This window comes from Aethalodelphis obliquidens, unplaced genomic scaffold, assembly GCF_003676395.1.
Source record: "Aethalodelphis obliquidens isolate GAN/ISIS:26980383/991018 unplaced genomic scaffold, ASM367639v1 scaffold91, whole genome shotgun sequence".
Taxonomy (NCBI): Eukaryota; Metazoa; Chordata; class Mammalia; order Artiodactyla; family Delphinidae; genus Aethalodelphis; species Aethalodelphis obliquidens.
Genome location: NW_020838035.1, coordinates 3890222 through 3908997, shown reverse-complemented (window position 1 = coordinate 3908997; position 18776 = coordinate 3890222). Strand labels below are relative to the sequence as shown.

At 44.3% G+C, this 18776-nt stretch overlaps 1 protein-coding gene and 1 long non-coding RNA gene across 9 annotated transcripts in view; both read left to right on the top strand.

The window, feature by feature from the left end:
- The window catches only part of LOC113614177 (uncharacterized), a 240287-nt gene extending 225684 nt beyond the window's left edge, over window positions 1-14603 (top strand). Inside the window, exon 5 of the long non-coding RNA XR_003430493.1 lies at window positions 14166-14603. This is a non-coding gene — a long non-coding RNA (uncharacterized LOC113614177). The remainder of the gene's footprint in view (window positions 1-14165) is intronic.
- A 700-nt stretch (window positions 14604-15303) lies between these two features.
- The window catches only part of NLGN4X (neuroligin 4 X-linked), a 344769-nt gene continuing 341296 nt past the window's right edge, over window positions 15304-18776 (top strand). For 5 of the 8 annotated variants that reach the window (XM_027095517.1, XM_027095511.1, XM_027095510.1 and 2 more), the window contains exon 1: window positions 15304-15648. The gene's annotated coding sequence lies outside the window, so the exon portion shown is untranslated. Of the gene's footprint in view, window positions 15649-16398; window positions 16538-17448; window positions 18017-18776 lie in introns of those variants that run through there. The other 3 variants (XM_027095518.1, XM_027095515.1, XM_027095513.1) reach the window with 3 other exon arrangements.

The following is an 18776-nucleotide window of genomic DNA, read 5'->3' as shown; positions in this document are numbered from 1 at the left end:
AAAAAAAAAAAAAAAAAAAAAAAAAAAAAAAAAAAAAGTCACATCGTTTCCGTAAGTGTTTTTTTGGAATTTTATTTTATTTTTTTATACAGCAGTTCTTATTAGTTATCAGTTTTATACATATCGGTGTATATATGTCAATCCCAATCTCCCAATTCATCCCACCACCACCCCACGCCCCCATCCCCTGCTTTCTCCTGTTGGTGTCCATATGTTTGTTCTCTACATCTGTGTCTTTCTGTGTTTTTAAAACATCAAACTTGACCAACAGAACATTTCTAGTGACACTCTATGAAATATGAAAGTAAATATGAATGACCTTGTAGAAGTAGAGCGTTGCAATCTGCATAACAGTCTTGGTCTTCTCGGTGAAAGCCTCCTGCATTTTATCCTCCGTATCACTGAATGGAAGAAATCAAATTAACACATTCCTATAGTTGAGTTCACCGGTTGTTTCCTGCCTGTCTTTTTTTTTTTTTTTCCACTCATGCAATGAAATAATCATTAATTGCAAATGTTCAGATTCAATCACGACATTACTTTTACTGAAATGTCTACTTCAGTAAGAGAAAGAGGGAGATATTGTAAGAACTGAATGGTGTAAAAGATTTTACTAAAATCAACGGAAATTCTGTGTTGTCATTATTAATCCCTTTAAAGTGTGAGATACATGTTTCAATTCCTCTCCATCAACAAAACAAACCTCCATAGTCTCACGGAAAAAAAACTGCTTTTAATTTTGTGTTCTTTAATTATCATTTAATATCGTTGGCTTATGATTAAAAATGAAAAGTTTGCCAACCCTCAAGTTAGATTTTGTTTTTATTAATTTTTTTATTTTTGGCTGAGTTGGGTCTTCATTGCTGTGCGCGGGCTTTCTCTAGTTGCAGCGAGCGGGAGCTACTCTTCTTTGCCGTGTGCGGGCTTCTTATTTCAGTGGCTTCTCTTGTTGTGGAGCACGGGCTCTAGGTGCACGGGCTTCAGTAGTTGCAGCACGCAGCCTCAGTAGTTGTGGTGCATGGGCTTAGTTGCTCCGCGGCATGTGGGATCTTCCCGGACCAGGGCTCAAACCCCTGTCCCCTGCTTTGGCAGGCGGGTTCTTAACCACTGCACCACCAGGGACATCCCTCGAGTTAGACTGACAGATGTAGAATCTTCTCGTGATGACTCCAGCTGAGTCCGAATATCTGCTGTAACCATGCCTGATTCATCCCCAGTTGGAGAGAGGCAGGTCAGTGTTCTCATTCTGGATTGTTTCACTGGAGTAAAGAGCTGTTTCTGGAATCTTCAATACGCAGGGAGCTTTTGTATGCCTAGAACAATTATCACTTGCATTTTGTCCATTGGGTCGAAATATAAAACTTCTAAAGTAGGTTCTTATAAAATCTTCAGACATTATCCTTAAAAAGAAGAAGTGCAGTCTATAAATTATAGGATGATAGTATCGAATGCATTGAACTACCAATGCAACCAATAATACCTTTTCCTTAAACCTATTAATAAAATCCCGTGCCTCAGTTGCTCCCTCACCCATATCATCCTCACTCCCATCCTCCAAATCAAAAGAATTTGACCCCATCTCCTTTGGAGAATTGGGGGGTCTCAGGAGAAGACAAGAAACAATCACCAATCACATTATAACCAAATCTGCATTTTTATTTAAATCTAAATGTGCATGTTCACATGGTAGGTTTGATGAAGTTTCATTTTGCAGAGTTACTAACTTTATAAATTGAAGTATACTTGACTTACAATGTGTTAATTACTGCTTTACAGCAAAATGATTTGGTTATACATATATATACATACTTTTTAAAATATTCTTTTCCATTATGGTATATCACAGAGTATTGAATGTGGTTCCCTGTGCTATAGAGTAGGACCTTGTTGTTTATCCATAGATCTATAATTCTATATATAATAGCTTACATCTACTAGCGCCAGTTTCCCCCCATCCCCCTCCCCTTGGCAATCATATGTCTGTTCTCTATGTCTGTGAGTCCATTTCCCCTTCGGAGACAGGTTCATTTGTGTCATATTTTAGATTCCACATACGTTTTATGGTATGGTATTTGTCTTTCTCTTTCTGACTTACTTCACTTAGTATGATCATCTCTAGTTGCATCCATGTTGCTGCAAATGGCATTATTTCATTCTTTTTTATGGCTGAGTAATATCACATTGTATATATGTACCACATCTTCTTTATCCATTCATCTGTTGATGGACATTTAGGTTGTTTCTGTGTCTTAGCTATTGTAAATAGTGCTGCTATGAACATAGGGGTGAATGTATTTATTTGAGTTAAAGCTTTGTCTGGATATATGCCCGGGAGTGAGATTGATCATGTGTTACCTCTATTTTTAGTTTTTTGAGGAACCTCCATCCTGTTCTCCATAGTGTCTGCACCAATATGCATTCCCACCAACAGTGTAGGAGGGCTCCCTTTTCTCCACACCCTCTCCAGGGTTTGTTATTTGTAGACTTTTTGATGATGGCCATTCTGACTTGTGTGAGGAGATTCCTCATTGTAGTTTTGATTTGCATTTCTGCAATAATTAGCAACGTTGAGCATCTTTTCATGTGCCTCTTGGCCATCTGTATGTCTTCTTTGGAGAAATGTCTACTTAGGTCTTCTGCCCATTTTTCGATCGGGTTGTTTGTTTTATTGCTGCCGAGTTGTATGAGCTGTTTATTTTGGAAAATAATCCCTTGTTGGTTGCATCATTTGCAAATATTTTCTCCCATTCTGTAGGTTGCATTTTCATTTTGTCTCTGCTTTCCTTTGCTATGCAAAAGTTTGTAAGTTTGATCAGGCCTCATTTGTTTATTTTTGTTTTTATTTCTGTCGTCTTGGAAGACTGACCTAAGAAAACATTGGTATGATTTATATCAGAGAATATTTTGCCTATGCTCTCTCTCTTCTAGGAGCTTTATGGTGTCGTGTCTTAATGTTAAAGTCTTTAGGCCATTTTGAGTTTATTTCTGTGTATGGAGTGAGGGCGTGTTCTAACTTCATTGGTCTACATGTGACTATCCAAGTTTCCCAGCACCGCTTGCTAAAGAGACTGTCTTTTTAAATATGAAAACTCAATTACTGGAAAGAATGGTTGCTTTAAAAAAAAGTTCTGGATCCATACTGAAAGGACACAGATATCAGATTAAAAGGATTTACCCAAGACCAGTCACGTTCATGTGAACATTTTACATAATATAATAATAAAACTACCTGGAACAAGGTCAGTTTGTGAAAAACCATCAAAACCCAAAGAAACTCAGCAAAAGAAGAGTTCAAGTCCACAAAAAGGTAGTTATGGATAGGACAGAAGGGAATAGAATTGGAACCCTTCTATTAATTTGAACAGCTGATGCATCAATTAATTAATTTTTAAGTTCTCGGAGGACATCCTATACAATGAAGGACACCATCTCCTGATTCTCTGCAGGTGTGGCTGACTCAGTTCATTCTGGCTTGAGATCACCAATGGCTCACTCTTTAGGAATTTTGAAACGCGGTTGATAAAGGTAGCCCTCCATTAAAAACTTAATTATATAATCTTAAAATTAAATACATTATTTAAAATGCTAATAAATGCCCGAAACTCATCAGTGACTAATTATTTTACTGCATTTTGGTCTTCTCCATGCTCTTGAGGTTATTAAGTCTACTGTAGCTTCATGGTGGAAATTCTCTATCATTAAACACCCCTGAACATCTTCCAATTTCCAGGCTCTGGGACTTCATGTTCATATAGGAAACTGGCCAAGATCCAAGTATTTCACCATGGAAATCATCGATACATCAGGTTTCCCAGAAACCCGATGGTTAAATATTTTTCAACGTGATGTCATGCTTCACATATGTGTTTTCCATGTGTATAAATTAGCGTTTCTTGAGGACCGTGCCTGCATACCACTTTTGGAACTCATTCAAGTGTCTTGCAGTGTGTGGAGCTTGGACACACTAATAAATTCTTCTTCCTTTACTTTGGCGAGTGGCTACTGATGCTGATTGAAGAAACTAATATATAATTTGTCCCTTCTCTCATAGATTCGATGCCTTGTAGCAGTATTGATCAAGCTATTGTTAATTATCCACCCATTACCCCTAGGGAGAATTTGTAAACGTGTTCTCCAAATTTCCCATCCCCATGTTATTTTAATACCATGGATCACAGATATTCTCTACATTTGCTTATGGAATATATATATATTCAAAGAGTAAGATTTTTATTGCCCCTTAAGAACAAGTTTTTACCCCCTTGAAAGTGACACATACCACCCCTGTTGAGAATGCAGATCTTGTAATTTCCATTCCTATTTGTCACTGTCATTTCCCATTTCTTTTTCTTTAAATGTTTACTATTTTTATTTTTTTAATTTTTATTTATTAATTTATTTTTGGCTGCATTGGGTCTTCGTTGCTGTGTGCAGGCTTTCTCTAGTTGCGGCGAGCGGGGGCTACTCTTCGTTGTGGTGCGCGGGCTTCTTATTGCAGTGGCTTCTCTTGTTGCAGAACGCGGGCTCTAGGCGCACGGGCTTCGGTAGTTGTGGCACGTGGGCTCAGTAGTTGTGGCTCGCGGGCTCTAGAGCACAGGTTCTGTAGTTGTGGTGTACGGACTTGGTTGCTCCATGGCATGTGGGATCTTCCCACCCCAGGGCTCAAATCCGTGTCCCCTGCATTGGCAGGTGGATTCTTAACCACTGCACCGTGAGGGAGGTCCCACAGTGATTGTTTATGGCCAAAAGCATCTCAGGCTGGGGACCCCTCAACCTCTGAGTCTCATCCTCCCCCACCATTATAGGCTTGGGAGGGTGGCTGCAGGGGCCTGGAGACTGGCCAAGGGAAGGCTGTCCTGGAAGGGGCAGCCCCAAGTGCCCATGGACAAATGGATGGGTCTGAGAGAGGCTGAGGTCTGAGGCTGTCCAGGGCTTCTCAAGGGAGAAACAAGATGCATCCTGAAGCCTGGAGGACCTGTGAGGTCCCTGAAAGAAACAGGAGAACTTGCTCGAAGATCTAATCCCTGCTTCCTGCTGCCTGGTCTTAAAAAAAATGTGTGTGTGTGTGTATGTGTGTGAGAGAGAGAGAGAGAGAGAGAGAGAGAGAGAGAGAAGAGGGGGAGAAGCAAGAGAGACCAAGAGAGAGAGTGAGGGAAAGATTATTTGTCCTTAGTACTATGAAACACACTTTTCATGTGAATTAAAAAATATGATCTAGGGCTTCCCTAGTGGCCCAGTGGTTAAGAATCTGCCTGCCAATGCAGGGGACAGGGGTTCGAGCCCTAGTCCGGGAACATCCCACATGCCGTGGAGCAACTAAGCCCATGTGCCACAACTACTGAGCCTGCGCTCTAGAGCCCGCGAGCCACAACTACTGAGCCCACGCGCCACAATTACTGAAGCCTGCACGCCTAGAGCCTGTGCTCTACAAGAAGAGAAGCCACCGCAATGAGAAGCCCACACACCGCAACCAAGAGTAGCCCCCGCTCGCCGCAACCAGAGAAAGCCCGCGTGCAGCAATGGAGACCCAACACAGCCAAAAGTAAAATAAAAAAAAAATAATAAATTTATAACAAAAAATATGATCTATAAGTAATTCTTATTTTATTTAAATTGGTCAACTTGGAATAAATATATTCCTCTGTAGTCTTGCAACCCGTGTGCTAGGTGCCCCCATTAAAGACTCTTGATCCCCAATTGCTAACAGAGAGGGCTTGTTTATAATCCTTAATCATGCTAGCTATGTTCGAGCGTGACTAGAAAATGGCAATGCAGTGGGCAAGGGGATTGTGTGGATCTGGGACTTCAGGCCTTTCATGTTATTAGTAAAGTCATGTGACTTTACATCAGAAGGCTCATGACTGTAAGACGGGATTAGATCACATTGGCAAATGACTTAATTGTGGTCTACCCTAGGTGGAAATCTCAACCCTTAGGAATGAGATGTAGGAAGACAAGGTAACATCTATCCTTCCCAGTAAATTTCCACTGATGTTTTTGGATGAATCTGCCCAATTTATGAGATTAAAGTGAACTGAAAAAGAGGAAACAAAATTCAACTTTTGTTACATTTCATTTTGTTATATTAAAACTAACACACCTTTTCTTTAACTGAAGTATAGTTGATTTACAATGTTGTGTTACTTTCAGATGTACAGCAGAGTAATTCAGTTATATATATTTTTTCAGATTATTTTCCATCATAGCTTATTATAAGATATTGAATTTAGTTCCCTGTTGCTATGCAGTAGGACCTTGTTGTTTATTTTATGTATAGTAGTTTATATATGCTAATCCCAAACTCCTAAGTCATCTCTCCCCCTCTTTCCCCTTTGGTAACCATAAGTTCGTTTTCTATGTCTGTGATGTTTTCTATTTCTGTTTTATAAATAAGTTTGTATAATTTTTTAGATTTCACAGATAAATGATATCATATGATATCTGTCTTTCTTTGTCTGACTTACTTCACTTAGTATGATCATCTCTAGGTCCATCCATGTTGCTGCAAATGGCATTATTTCATTCTTTTTATGGCTGAGTAATATTCTGTTGTATATATGCACCACATCTTCTTTATCCATTCATCTCTTGATGGACACTTAGGTTGCTTCCATGTCTTGGCTATTGTAAATAGTGCTGCTATGAACATTTGGGTATGTGTATCTTTTCTAGTTACAGTTTTTGTCTTTTTTGGATATATGCCCAGGAGTGGGATTGCTGGATCATATGGTAACTCTAAAAAATAGCAAACATTTTTAAAGTGAGGCATTAGGGATAGATATCTAAATGCAGCCTACAGTCCAGTGGACAAGATGCATGCACATACACAGACACAGACACACACACACCCTCTGTGTGCCACCGGGAGTAGGTGGTTTAAGTGCTGTCAGAAGGTCAACATACTTTGAAATGAGGGGAGGTGGAATGATGAATTTTTCTGCAGGAGGATGTGGAGGGAATGAGTGATTATATCAAGAAATTATAAATCCTTTGGAATTGCGTAGTATCTCCGGGACTCTCACGTCCTGGCTAGCACAGAGCTGACCATATAGAGGATGGGTTCCCTAATCATTCCCTGATGTGACAAATTGTGCAAACATCAAGGGTGTTGATGAGTGTTAAACAATTCTCAGCCAGAGCACAGAAAATCTATTTTGCTGGATGCAGGAGGTACAGATTTGGTTGTCAAGTTCCGCCTCTTCCTAAGTTGATACCTTTTGTCAGCCGTCGTGAACAGATGATGTACTTCTTCCTCTGGTTCATTCATCTATGGTGTCTCTCGAAGAGCTGTCCCAACCATCTGCAAACTGTAAAATCTTTAGCCTCTTGGTTCGACCTGATCAACATTCTTTTACGATCCTGATTGCTACAGCTTGTTTACAGCCCTCCACATGCATATACATCCATGCATCCATGCAGGCATACCTATGTGTTTAAGTAACATGAGCTATCTGTCACAGCGTAACAGATTATCAGATGTCGAGGCTGGGACACACAGTGGCTACAGCTGGAGCATAGCTTGGCTGAGTCCTCTGCAACAAGATGTTCATAGGCTGCAATCCAGGTGTCAGCTGGGGCTGGAGTCTCAGCAGAAAACTCGAGTGGGGAAGAATCCATTTCCTCTATCCCATGGTGGTTGGTGGGATTCAGTTTCTCACAGGCTACTGGACTGAGGATTTCAGTTCTTCACCAAGTTTTGGCCAAAAGATACCATCAGTTTCTTTCCTTTTTTTTTTTTTTTAAATTGAAGTACAGTTGGTTTACAGTGTTGTAATTTCTGCTGTACGGCAAAGTGACTCGTTATATGTATAGATATACATTCTTTTTCGTATTCTTTTCCATTATGGTTTATCACAGGATATTGAATATGGTTCCCTGTGCTATACAGTAGGACCTTGTTGTTTATCCATTCTCTGTATACTAGTTTGCATCTGCTGATCCCAAACTCCCAATCCATCCCTCCACCTTCCCCTTCCCCCATGGCAACCACAGTCTGTTCTCTATGTCTGTGAGTCTGTTACTGTTTTGTAGATGGGTTCCTTTGTGCCATATTTTATGTCAGTTTCTTGATATGAAGATATTACACAGGTGTGACCGTTTTCTGTGTAATTTGGGTCATTCATGACTATTCCAGGAAAACATTATCTTATTACTCTTGTACCAGTGCCTTAGAACAGAAGTTGATCTCTATTCAAAACTAGTCCATTCGTATTAATATACATCTTCTTCCTGCTCTAGTTCCACATGTATGCAAATCCACATATGTTTGCATGTCACATGCAAAGCACAATTGGCAATACTTTCCCTCTCCTCTCAAGGAAGGATAAAAAAAAATCGAAATGATGATTTTAAAGAAAAGATTCCAAAATAAACCTTGAGTTTGAAAGGATACAAGAGAGTAATGGTGCTAACAATATTTTGGTCAACCTCATCTTATTTAAACTGAAATTATAAACCATGTTCTGTTCACCAGAGAAGTTCTATTTCCCTACTGGTATAGCTGGTACAGGTCATTAATAAGACAGAAGGTTCTTTGCATCGATAAACAAAGCACATCTTTGCCAGTTCTTATTTTGTCCCTACAGTAGTAAACTCCTTTCTTTTTAAATATAGATTACCTGAAGTATAAGGTATAAAGTAGGAAGTGAGGTCGTGTATACACACAGAACAAGCATACAAGGACAGAATCAGGAATCAATCAATGATTCTGGGAATATAAACATCTCTATAATGTATTTTTATATATATATATATGACATATATATATTTACATATTATAGAGAGGGATTATACATAACATATGTATATATAAAACCCTGTATGTGTCATATATAATGCTATACAAACGTACCTCATTTTATTGCACTTTCCTTTATTGTACTTCACAGATATTGTTTTGTTTTGTTTTGTTTTTTTACAAATTGAAAGTTGGTGGAAACCGAGCTTCAAGCATGTCTATCGGGGCCATTTTTCCCACAGTATTTTCTCACTTCGTGTCTCTGTGTCGCATTATGATTTTATTTGTTATGGTGTCTGTGACCCACATGATCTTTAGTGTTGCTATTATGACTCGCTGAAGGCTCAGATGATAGTTATCATTTTTTAGAATAAAGTATTTTTTAACTGAAGTATGGACATTTTTAAAGACATAATGCTATCGTACACTTAATAGACTACAGTCAACTCTAAACGTAACTTTTATATGCACTGGGAAACCAAAACAACCTGTTGACTTTATTTAGAAATTCACTGTGTTGTGGTGGTCTGGAACTAAACCCACAGCATCTCGGAGGTGTGCCTGTATATTATACGTATTATATAGAACCATTTACATTATATAAATATATTAAAAATTATAAACTATAATATACAAATATATATATTATATAACCTTACATATAATATATAATCCCTCTCTATTATATATACTTATGTATTATATATATACATTTGTATATGTATGTATGTATGCCTGAATATATATGTGTGTGTGTGTATTGGGGTGTGTGTGTGTGTGTGTGTGTATATATATAAGTGTATATACTTATATATATAAGTACCCCGGGAATAAGAAGTTTATAAAGACTTAGGCAATAACAGTGGGAAAGTTGCTGCAAGTTCATTTGAAAAATGAACTCTAGGGGCTTCCCTGGTGGCGCAGTGGTTGAGAGTCCACCTGCCGATGCAGGGGACACGGATTCGTGCCCTGGTCTGGGAAGATCCCACATGTCGCGGAGCGGCTGGGCCCCTGAGCCGTGGCCGCTAAGCCTGCGCGTCCGGAGCCTGTGCTCCGCAACGGGAGAGGCCACAACAGTGAGAGGCCTGCGTACCGGGGCGGGGGGGGAAAGAACTCTAGGGGACTTCCCTGGTGGCGCAGTGGTGAAGAATCCGCCTGCCAATGCCGGGGACATGGGTTTGAACCCTGGTCTGGGAAGATCCCACATGCCGTGGAGCAACTAAGCCCGTGTGCCACAACTACTGAGCCTGTGCTCTACAGCCCGCAAGCCACAACCACTGAGCCCGCGTGCCACAACTACTGAAGCCCAGGCACCTAGAGCCTGTGCTCCGCAACAAGAGAAGCCACCGAAATGAGAAGCCTGCACACCACAAGGAAGAATAGCCCCCGCTCGCCACAACTAGAGAAAGCCCACGTGCAGCAACGAAGACCCAACACAGCCATAAATAAATAAACAAACTCTATTTGGGGCCACTTACTGGGATTCAGTGTCCTTGGTTTTCATACAAAAGCAGTAGCTAATGGGTTTCTCAGCCGCAATGAATGTACTGAAATTCAGGAGCTTGAACCCTTTTTTAAAAAACCAGGGCCATTTAAAAGTCATTTCAGCTAATCATGTCCAGAGATGAAATAATAACTAGCAAAGGATTTTTAAAAATCAGATGGAAAGTCAGAGCATATTGCCACACAGTATATGCGTCTTACATAATTAATGGTGTTTTGGGGGGTTTAAAATAACAGTCAGAAGGACAAGGGCATGGTAGGGCCTGGGAGCAGACTCCGGCCCAAGAGGATTTCTTTTTTTCATTTCTCACATGCAAAAATTGAATTAGGGGAATGTACAACCTTCTTGTTGGAAAATATAAACTTTGAACATCTCTCGTTAAAGCTTAGAAAACACTTCACCCACAAAACCAATGGGGTCCATCTCTGTGTCTCTTCTAACTAAATTTCTATAATGATATTTACATGTATGAAAAGGTACATACTAGTAAACTAGTATGTGAAAACCTCATTTAAGTGATTGACATTAACCTGGAATTCACGATAATTCAAGGTCAACTGGTCTGAAGTCTACTTTGTATCATTGGAAGGACAAGGTTTCTCGGGAACTTTGGAGTATAAAGTAAGATGGACTGAGGCTAGCTAAACAAGCCACCTGGCTCACAGTTAGGTACCTTCAACTTTCAGAGCCCCTACCCGCTCCATGTCTTTTTTTTTTTTTTTTTTCCAGACTTGGTTCATTTGGAGGGATTCCCCACCTCTGCTCTCCAGTTCCCCATGAAAACCTTGTTTATCTCTGAAGAATTTTCTCCTCGTCCCTCCAGGAAGCCTGCTATGCCTCTCATATGCTTCTAAGATGGCACAGACCATATACTACCTTGGATTTTAGTAATCGAAGAGCCTGCTTTATCACCGCCTTAGATTTTAAGCACCTTACAGGTCATTCATATTTGTATCTCCAACAGTGTGTGGTAAGACCAAATAGTATATATTAGTATTGCACTAATGTTTATTATCCTACCTAATCATAGTTGTATTTTATTTTTCCCATCGTACTAACAGAGCCAATATGCGTTAGTATTGCCTGATCATCTACCTGGCTTAGGCAGTATCGCGTTTAGGGTTGAACACGTCAGGCCCATGGGAACACGAACGTTCTATCAGAATGTAGGTTAGAATCGTTCAAGGTTGCTGCACTCATCAGAGGGAGCTATGGTACTTTATAGATTATTTCTCAGGCTGCTTCCTGTTCTTGTGAATCAAATCCAGCCCCTATCGCAGTGGGTCCTTCTCTGGACCCTATTGTTAATACCTTTTTATGACATGTCTCCCCAACTCGCCATACTCCATAATTAGATTTCAAATGGAAACATGAAGAATTCTCTCTTCCAAGAACCCCGGATTTAAAACTGTATAACTTTGTTGTTGTTGTTGTTGTATTATCGTACAATCTGTTCTCCCAGTGGTTAAGTTGGGTTCTTGCTTTTCCTGGCGTTACGTGAGGAAGTCGGGATTAGGGGAAATTATAAACTCACAAAAGTATACGTTCACTTTTTCTTAAAATAATACTCTGGCTCTTTAAGTACTTTGAAAAAATCTCAACCGGGTCATTCTTCCTTCCTTCCTTCCTCTTTCTTTCTTTTTCTTTCTTCCTTTCTTTTCTTTCTTTCTCCTTCTTTCTTTCTCTTTCTTCCCTCCCTCCCTCCCTCCCTCTCTCTCTTTCTATCTGTCTGTCTCTCTCCCTCTTACTCAGGACTTCATTTCTCTAGGATCCGTCCTTGCAGCACCCTCAGAAAGTGTACCTTTGCTTTCTGTCTTCTGCTCCTGTGGCCCCTTCTTCTCATTGCCACCAGAGCAGTTACCCTAAAATATAAATCTAATGATTCCTCCCCTACCCGCTGCTTAACATATGTTATTGGTGCCCCACTGCCTGCTGGCTAAATTCCAGCCATTCAGCATGGTATTCAAGACCCTCCATAAATAGGTCTCAGAAGAATTCTTCACCCTCTCGTCTTCTCTCTCTTCTTTTCACACTCTCTACCCTGCCCATACCAAACCCTGTGTATTCCAGATCCCCACATACAGTTTATCCATGCTGTATCCACGTTTCCCCCCCAACTTCTGCACCTGACGCATGTTTATTTACCATTCTGTCACCCATTCCAAGCTTGCACTGCTCACCGCACGACAGGCCAGTGAATCTAGAGAGGAAGTGTTGGGGCAACGAATAAGGACTTTATTCGGGAAGGCAGGAGACTGAGAAGCGTCCCAAAGCACCATCTGACCGGAGTTAGAATAGAATCCAGGCTTCTTTATCACTAAAACAGGAGGAGGTATTGGCGGGTTGTGGTCACAATACAATGTTCCAAGAAAACTTCAAGAATTGTTCCTCCCTCCCTCCCTCCCTCCCTCCCTCCCTCCCTTCCTCCCTCCCTCCCTCCCTCCCTTCCTTCCACCACCGCTTGTGGGAATCTCAGTTCCATAACCAGGGATTGAACCCAGGCCACGGTAGTGAAAGCACTGAGCCCTAACCAGTGGACCGCCAGGGAACAACCCACAATTGTTTTTTTCTGTTCTGCAACTTTGTATTATGCCTTTAATGGTCAAGCCTGGGAGGCAGAGCCTTGAGAATGCTGTCATGTATATTTCAGGCTCTCCGCAGCTTTCTTCTACAAAAGGTGCAGAGCCAGTCTGACTAAACACAGACAGCAGAGCACAAAGGTTAGAGCTAATGGAATAGATTGGACAGGGAGTCAGGTTTGTTCTTCTCTGCTACGGTTCCATCTCTGCTGAGAGCACCCTTTCTCTGGACACTGTTTTCTCCATCATTTCCATCTGCATGGATGCCTGTGAATTCATACATCATAGGTATTTTCACACCTTCTGGTGATGATTTTTTTCTTATGCTGTTGGCTCCCTTATCCACTAGACTGTATGCTTCTTCAAAAATACGTGGATGTGTGTTACTCACAAATGCATTCTTAGTGCTTCGGATTATGCCTGTGCTCAAGAGATACTTGATAAATTTATAAATAAATCAGTGAATTCACACTTTCTCGGTAAAGCCAGTGACTTTCTGGCCTGCTCTAAGTTATTGTGTTTAACTGAAGTCTCTGCTTCTAAACCCTACTTTGGGAAGAATAGATGTCTATACATGTATATATATATCTGTCTATATATTTTTGTGTCTACAGTTATGTGTGTTACTAATTTGGGGGAAAAACTATACTTATTAGCGATACTATTATGTTATTGGATCTTCAATAATTATTAAATAATAGAAGAAAAACATATATTTATATAAAACATATGTATGTTTCTTCTATTATTAGATTATATATCTATTTTGTGTATATATAACAGTGAGGAAAATAGCATTCTCTCTGTACCTGTATGTATGATATATATAGACATCTTTTTGGTGATGCATGTTTTCGTGCCTATTATCTCATTTATTTGTCCCAAGGAACCACAGAGAGGTATTTCAATCACTGTTTAAAGGACCTATTCCCTAAGGTTCACAGAACCTAACGGACTTTCCAACAGGTTGAAGCTAGCAGGGTTCAGACACTTGGTGTGAAGCTAGGTCTCCTAAATCAGTGTTTATTAACTTCCCCACTATTGGCTATGTTCCGCAAGAGCCCTTCTCTTAAAACTCCTGAGGAATCCCTAGTTGTGGCATCACATCAAATAATGACAGCAGGTTGGATGCCTGAGTTCGCTGCCTAAATGCAGAAGCAATTGTGAGGAAGTCCTATGGATAGAAGACATTATGTTCTTCCTTCAGGAAGTAAGTCCCTAGGCCTGTGAAATAAGGTTAAGAAAAGCAGACATTTATCTGGAGCTTCTCGCATGCCTAGTCCTGTATCACATATCACATCACAAGGATATCACAAGGTGATTACTTGTCTTCTCCACGTTACAGAGGCGGAAACCCAGACGAAGTATTTAAACACACAGCGAAGGTCATATGCCACTTGAACCCAAGCAGTCTAGTTGGAGAAGCTGTGTTCAGACTGCCACAGCACTCTATAGCCTTCCCTGATTTATGAGAGAGGAGCTTCGGACATCACGCAGCTGACAGCCAGCTACCTCGAACCCAGTGATAAATACCAGGTCCTATTACCAAATTCTGAGTTGGCTGGAAAAGATGAAATCCTGGATCCCAAAAGTGAAGAGGGGTATTTCAATACAACTCGCAGGTGCTAGAAACTTCTTCAGTATTTTATTCATCAAAACCACTACTGTATAAGAAACAAACAGGGGCTACCCCGGTGGTGCAGCGGTTAAGAATCTGCCTGCCAGTTCAGGGGACAGGGGTTCGAGCCCCGGTCCGGGAAGATCCCACATGCCGCAAAGCAACTAAGCCCGTGTGCCACAACTACTGAGCCTGTGCTCTAGAGCCCACGAGCCACAACTACTGAAGCCCATGTGCCTAGAGCCTGTGCTTGGCAACAAGAGAAACCACCACACTGAGAAGCCCACGCACGGCAACGAAGACCCAACGCAACCAAAAAAAAAAAAAAAAAAAAAAAAACCCAAAAGGTATTAACCCATCACCTGGGCATAAAAGAGGTTCTGTCCTTTACAGGTCTTCATTCTAATTTTGCTAATCTATCTATCTATCTATCTATCTATCTGTCTATCACTGTTTCCCAGTACAAGCCGAATACCATCCAGAAACAGTAACACAGTTGTCAGCCTGACCCCCGGGGAAGAGCTTGCACGGCTGGCACTCACCCTTGGATAGCATAGCCTTAAAGGGTTAATGGTATTTGCAAATACGGCACCGTGTGTGGTGTCTCCGAAGGGTATCTGGAGAGGGCAGGGAAGCTTTCCCGTGCGCTCTGGCACGGTGGCCCAGTGAGACGCGCGCTCACCTGTTCCACCACCCCGGCGGCACCAGAATCTCTCTGTTCCAGCTGGTTTGCACTGGGATTAGCTGCTCTTTGCATGCGCTTGTAGCCGTGGATGTGGTTTCTGTAGCGATGGGGCCGACCGCGGGGATCTATTGGCTGCTGGCTTTGTAAATTTCATTCAGTTTGGTCCAATAGCAGAGGGGGGAGCTGGGAACCATCAGGACCTCTCGCTTCAATCTCTCTTTTTCTTGCAGACGGGTCTCTGTCTCTACATACAGAGCTCTTATTCAGACGTAACGCTGCCCTTCCTTCTCCGGCTGTGTTCCTGTTTCTTCTTCCCCATCAGACTAGGATAGAAACAACGAATTTCCTGCAAACGGCAGTGTCGGTGGTCCTCGCGTTTCTTCGGGGGAGCAAATCCAGTTGAGATTCGAGAAAGCCAAGGCGCTTGGACTTAGTACATCCTCCTGAATCATAGCCTCGGTCCCTGGAAAAATCTGGATGCATAAAAAGAACACTTACAGCCGATGCAGCTTTTCCACGGCTAAGGTAGGTGCCGTTTTAAGATGTGTCTGTGGGGTTTTTTTTTTTAAGCCTATTTAACGTTTTGACTCGTGTGCTTGCCAGCAAAAGATGATAAGCCCGACTGCTAACGTTTGCGCTCCACTTCATCCGACATGTAAAAAAATTTTTTTTTTTTTAATTTTGAAAATTTGCATAGCACTGTTTCTTCCATCGGTCGCTCCGTTTCTTAGGTGTGGGTGGGAGTGTGGACATATATGTACGGCGTGTCCTGTGCAAGCTTCGTGCACATCTCTACAGAAACAGTACATTTTTTCTTACGACTTAAAAAAATTGGGACCACCGTGGTTGGGAAGCGTTTTGCTGCAATCAGCTATCTGAACGGCTCTGGGGCCGTGTGTGAGGTGTTTACAAAATAGCGCTCTGTTACATACAAATAAACAGAAGAGTGTGGCGGACACAGGAGGAAAAAAAATACATCTGCAGTACAGGGAGAGAACGAGCGAAGTGCCAGATGTCTGCAAAGCAGGACTGGCGGGGAAGCCAGGAGCACTTCTGGAAACTGTGAGCCATCACGGGCTTTTCTCTCCTCCTTCTTCTTTAAGGAAACTGTCAGCTACCACCTCCCGGGGTGCATTTTTTTGGGTTAACCAGAGAGAAAAAAGGAAAACAGGCTTGGCTGGGTTTGCATTAAGCGATTTTTTCCCCCCCTCCTTCCTCTGCTGGCCTTGGATAAGATGACGGCTTGTGTGATGCACGAAATAACGCACGTGATTGATGAGGGGCTGGTTGGGCTTTGCTGGGGAGCGACCCGGGCGCGCTGGAGACCCCGGGTGAAGACGAAATAGCTTAGCGCCGTTTCTGCAAAGCTGGGGAGCGGGCCACCTGCCCTCCCACTGCCATCCGCCCTTCACCCGTGCGTGTGGGCTGTGGGAAGGCAAGCGGCGGGAGATGGAGGGCGCGAGGAGGAGTGAGGGCGGTTGGTGGCGTTGCTGCTTCGGGAGCCTTTGGGTCTGGCCTGCACGTCTGCGCGGGGCACGCAGCTGCCGCCCGAGCGCCGTCCCCGAGCTGCCCGCTTCTCCCCGAGGACCACAAAAGTTGGTAGCTGCGGGGACCGGCGCTGGGCGTGCTAGCCGGGGTCTCCGGGGATGCGGACCCCCGTCGGTGCCCACGGAGAACCCTCGATCCGGGAGGAGAGCCCGCGGGAAGCACGGCGGGCCGGTCCTCTCGCCGGAGGCGGGGGGAGGAGGTCCGGGGACTCGGTTCGGAGGTGCGGACCACCCGCAGAGCCTTGGGCCACGTAACAGACAACCCTCCCCGCTCCCTCGCTCCATTCCCCCCACCCCCCGCCGTCTCCCAAAGCTCGCAGCCGTCCCGCGCTTCAGATCCCGCCCGCCTCCCACGCTTTCCCAGCCGATTTCATCCGGAGCCCCGCCGCCGCCCCCTGCCCTTTCCCGCGCGGCTCGGCCTGACCCCCCGTCCCGCTCCAGCGGGCCGAACTGGCGTACCGCTCGGCCGCAGACGGTGCGGGGGTCGCGGGCCGGCGGCGGCCGGAGGAGAGGCCGAGGTCCCGGCTGCACCCCGACCCCAGCCCACGAGTGTTCCCTCCCTCCCGCTCTGGCTCTCCGGGAAGCCCGCCGCCTCTTCAGGGCGCGCGGGCACCCTTCAGTCTCCCAGACGCCCCCTCTTTCCCCGCCCGTCCCCGACCGCACCCCTCCCCTCCCCTCCCCCGGCTTCTTCGTCCCTCCGAGAACCGGTAGGTTGGATTTCTCCTCCCGGCCCTCCCGGGCGGCCCCCCCGAGTGGTGCGCCCCCGGATCCGGGCCCGGGGCCCCGCGCATCCCTGGGCCCGGCCCACCATTCCGGAGCCTGCCCGCCGCCAGACACAGCATCCTTTCTCCCCGAAGCGGCGGGGGCGGGAGCCAGGGGTCCCCCCGCGCACCCTCGGGGCCTGGCCGGGGCCGCCCTGGGAACGGAAGTCCCCCTCGGAGGGCGAGGGGCGTCCGGAGGACCTCTTCTGCCTCCCTCCCGCCCCTCTCCCTTTTCTGTTTTGTTTTTTTGTGGGTGTTGTTTTTTTTTTTTTTTGGCTGCGGGTTTTCCTCTGGTGTGACTCCCTTCTCTGAACCGACCAGCAGGTGTGAGCCTCTTTTCATCTATTTTTGGAGCCACGAGGCCGCTCTCTCGAGCCGGCGGGAGGGGGCGGGGTGCAGGAGGCCGCGTCGGGGGGCCGAGGAAGGCGGCTCGCGCCCGCGCTGGGAGCGCGCGTCAGGAGTGAAGCCGAGGGCGCGCGCGCGCGCCTGCCGTGAGCCGGGCCCGCGGCTCGCCCTCCGTCATGTGGACCCAACTTGGGAGATTTGGGGTGAGGTGTGTCCGGTGGCGGGTATCGAACTCAGCAGGTACTGTTCTTGCGAGCAGAATCCACAAGGTGGTAGTGTGGATTCTTCCTTTGATTTCTTTTTTTTCCTACTTGTTCAGTTGCGGGGAAACGGCTTTCTGTGCTCATAGCCTAGGCTGTCCGAAGGGGTCCCCTGGCTGACCCGGCTTCCACATCCTGAGCGCGCTGCGTTTAACGCATTTTGTGATGCGAGGTGGTACGAGCTAGCTCCTTTTCGGAGTCAGCCTTTACCACGATTGAAGGGACGGGACGCAGAGGAAGAAAGAAAGAAAAAAGAAAAGAAAGTTTGGGGAGACTTAGTTATCCTGAGGGAGCAGAATTTCCAGTTTGTGTAGGGTTCTGCAGGCAACGTAGGAGTGCGTGCATAAGGCATCGTTGGTAGGTATATACTTCAGCTAGAAATTAACCGGGGCTTCAAGACCTGACTTTGCATCAGAACAAAGCAACCTCAGCTGCTAAGAGAACGGCGTAGTTTGAATGGCGATGCTTAGCGTTTTTCCTAGAGAATGAGAGAGCCCGGAGAAAGGGTCCTGTGGCACAGAAATCTGCATCTTTCTGGGGGCAGATTGAGGGGCTGGGGAATTTTTCATGCCTTTAGTTGCCTTTAGTGGGCTTTGGAAAGAGGTTAACAGCCAGCCTTGAAAATCCTCAGGGTAGATTTCCTCGTGTAGGTGCAGCAGAAGGTGTGTGTTTGTGTGTGTGTGTGTGTGTGTGGTGTGTGTGTGTGTGTGTGTGTGTGTGTGTGTGTGTGTGTGTGTGTG